The sequence below is a fragment of the Cyphomyrmex costatus genome, unplaced genomic scaffold, assembly GCF_001594065.2.
Source record: "Cyphomyrmex costatus isolate MS0001 unplaced genomic scaffold, Ccosl1.0 scaffold1372, whole genome shotgun sequence".
In the NCBI taxonomy this organism is placed as follows: domain Eukaryota; kingdom Metazoa; phylum Arthropoda; class Insecta; order Hymenoptera; family Formicidae; genus Cyphomyrmex; species Cyphomyrmex costatus.
The window spans coordinates 42,207-45,370 of NW_017275361.1; the positions used below are offsets into that span (position 1 = coordinate 42,207).

Here is a 3,164-nt window from a genome sequence, read left to right on the forward strand (position 1 = left end):
AAAGTTATTTAATTTTTCATTATAAAATACAAAAATTAGATTAAATATGTAGAATATATATACCTCTTAATAAATTTGAACGTTAAAGTATTATTGCGTATTAACATTTTAATATATGTATATTATTATTTATGTTTACAGAATTTCGAATTTGTCCAAACATGTGGAGTATGTGAGCAGATATGTAATGAAGCAAACATAAAAGATCATGATTGTTTACATGGATACAGTTCTTATATTGTTGATCCTAAAACATTATATTTTTATCCGTTAGCAGGTATGTATAGATAAAATATGATAAATATATGATAAATTTTATTTTGTTCATATATTTATTAAAATAAAATATTTTAATTTTCTTGTTATTGTATAGATGACGGTGTAACAATTGTTAGAAGAAGTAACGTAAATAATACCGAGCAATTAGTGCAAGAGCCATTTTATCATGAAGATAGAAGTAAATAAAGAAAAAGAATTTTTAAGTAGAAATGTAGTTATCTTTGAATAATTTTCATATTTAAAATATTTTTGTAGGTAATATTATACAAATACCACAATCAACTGATTCAACTGAGCGACAAAAAATCTCTGAACCACTTAAAAAGGTCTCTAGGAAATATTCAAAAATAGATGAAAATACAAGAATCAAATTAAACTTTGATGATGAAGAATTATTAATCCTAGAAGTACAAAAGCGTCCATCATTATGGGATTACTCTCTACTTTTGGTACAACGTAAAACTAACATAAAACGACAGTTATGGGCAGAAGTATCTTCAACATTAAATGGTAAATATAATACTAAAAAATATTTAACAACATAATAAATGTATCCTCTTTGTAGGTAAAATAAGCGCAGAAGAAGTACAAAAAAGGTTTAAATCGTTACATGATACGTATAGGAAAATAATACAATCAGAAGAACGAATGAGTGGATCTGCAAGATCAGATACAACTCAAAAGTGGCCTCATTATCACTCAATGGCTTTTCTCAGAGACTCTTGTCTACAAAAAATGTAAAATATTTAATGTATAATAAATATAATTATATATTTTATCATATATTAAATAAAATATCTATGTTTTATTAAAATAAAACTTTTACAGCACAGTATCCAATTTGAACACTGATGATTCAACTTCAAATTTCTCATCTCTCATAGATGATGACATTGATTTAGAAAGCCAAACAGGTGAAATTAATAATTGAAATTAACGGTATATAATAAAAGTATTGCTTGATCTATTTATATATATTATATAAACCAAGCATTTTTCATGTTTTTCAGTAATGGTAAATAAATCCCGAAATTATCAATTTATGGCTAAGGTTGATACTTGTTATTTTATTCTATTTCACGTGTATATCTCGAAATAGAATGAGATAAGAAGTATCAATCTCGATCAATAAAAAATTAGAAATTGTTAATTTCTGATTTATATGAACAAAATGCTTGGTGTGTGCATATCGGCTATTAAAACACCAAATTATTTTAAAAAGTAATTAAAATATATTGACTTTTTTATATTCTAGATATCAGTGAAGAAAGAAAAAAGGGAAGAAAAAAAAGAATTAAAAATGATGCTTCACGAACTGCACTCGAGAAAATAGCGAATGCTATTTGTAATCAAAACAAAGTTACGTTGCCTCCACCACCAGAATCTGATGAAATTGATTATTTTTTAACTTTATTAGGATGTAGATTGCAAAAAATTTTACCGAAAACAAGATTAGAAATAATGCAAAAAGTATTGCAATTGACATATGAAATATTGATGAATGAAGATAATAACAAATAACACTTTAAAAAGATATCAATAAGAAGAATATCTATATAAAAGAATACTTTTTTTTTAAATACTGATTATCTGATACTTTTTTTTACTGATTATTCTTTTAAAACTGATGAAGAATAAAAAAGTGCATTAATTTTTTAAATTAATTTCAATTACATTTTCTTTTCGGTTTTGGTACAAATATTAGCCATATCTTGAAGAAACAATTGGCAAAGATTTAGTTTATAGATATTTTATTTCTCAAAAGGTTCTTTATTTTAACTAACTAATGAAAGAATTATGTTCTATGAAATATTTTTGTTATGATTAATATTCTATTATCTTATGTTACATTAAATATGTAAATATATAAATTGAATGATGATATCAATAGACTCGTAAGATTTAAAATCATAGAAAGTGAAAATGCCTAATCGAGTCTTGGAACAGGATGTTAGCGTTTTATTATCATTGTGTGAATATTATGGAACTGAATTGTGTGCCAAAAATCTTATATTAAGACATTAATCATAGTATATTATTTGGCAATGTAGTTAAAAATTTGAGGGCCTAAAAAACGGACGAAAAGTACCTCTTTATTGAGATCACTTTATATTTTATGCAAAGGTTATGTTAAGTTCAGATTGTTATTTTATTTCAATCTTATAATATTATAACTTTATTACTGTTATATTGATAATTATTTTTATTAAATTCTACTAAATTAAATAGTACAATCAATGTAGTTCTTATAAATTCTACTATCTTTAAAAACCGATGTGGTAATTATTCTTATTAAGTTCTACTAAATTAAATAGTAAAACCCATGTAGTTCTTATACCATGTAAAAAAACTAAAAAATTTACCTTTTTAAAAAAAGGTAGAAGATGCGCTAAGAGTGCGAGCTTCTGATAAAAAACCGTTTGGGCCAGTTTCACCAACGCCAAATTACTTAATTGGCTGTAGAACCGACTAATTATATTTGCTGTTTAGTAGACCATGATGTAAACTAGAAAATTATTTATTTACAACGTTATATGTGTATCACTTGTATAAAAGATATGATATCAATAGTCGGCGCCAAGCTAAATTCTACTATCTTTAAAAACCGATGTGGTTATTATTCTTATTAAATTTTACTAAATTAAATAGTAAAACCCATGTAGTTCTTATTTATAAAAACCTACGTGATGTTATCCTTAAAATAGTAAAACCCATGTAGTCCTTATTTATAAAAACCTACGTGATCTTATCCTTACCAAGTTAAATTCAATCTTTAAAAACCCAAGTGGTACTATCCTTATGTTTATTTTGAACTGGCACCTTCAATAATATATGAGTCAATTTTCATGGTAATATGTAAAACTTACCTTTTTAAAAAAAAGGTA

The 3,164-nt window shown here is 24.8% G+C and overlaps 1 long non-coding RNA gene across 1 annotated transcript; it reads left to right on the top strand.

Annotated features, from left to right (window-relative positions):
• The first annotated feature begins 223 nt into the window (after positions 1-223).
• LOC108782915 (uncharacterized) lies at positions 224-616 on the top strand. Its single transcript, XR_001941009.1, has 3 exons — positions 224-277; positions 374-457; positions 535-616. It is a non-coding gene; the product is annotated as an uncharacterized LOC108782915 (long non-coding RNA).
• Positions 617-3,164: the final 2,548 nt, after the last annotated feature.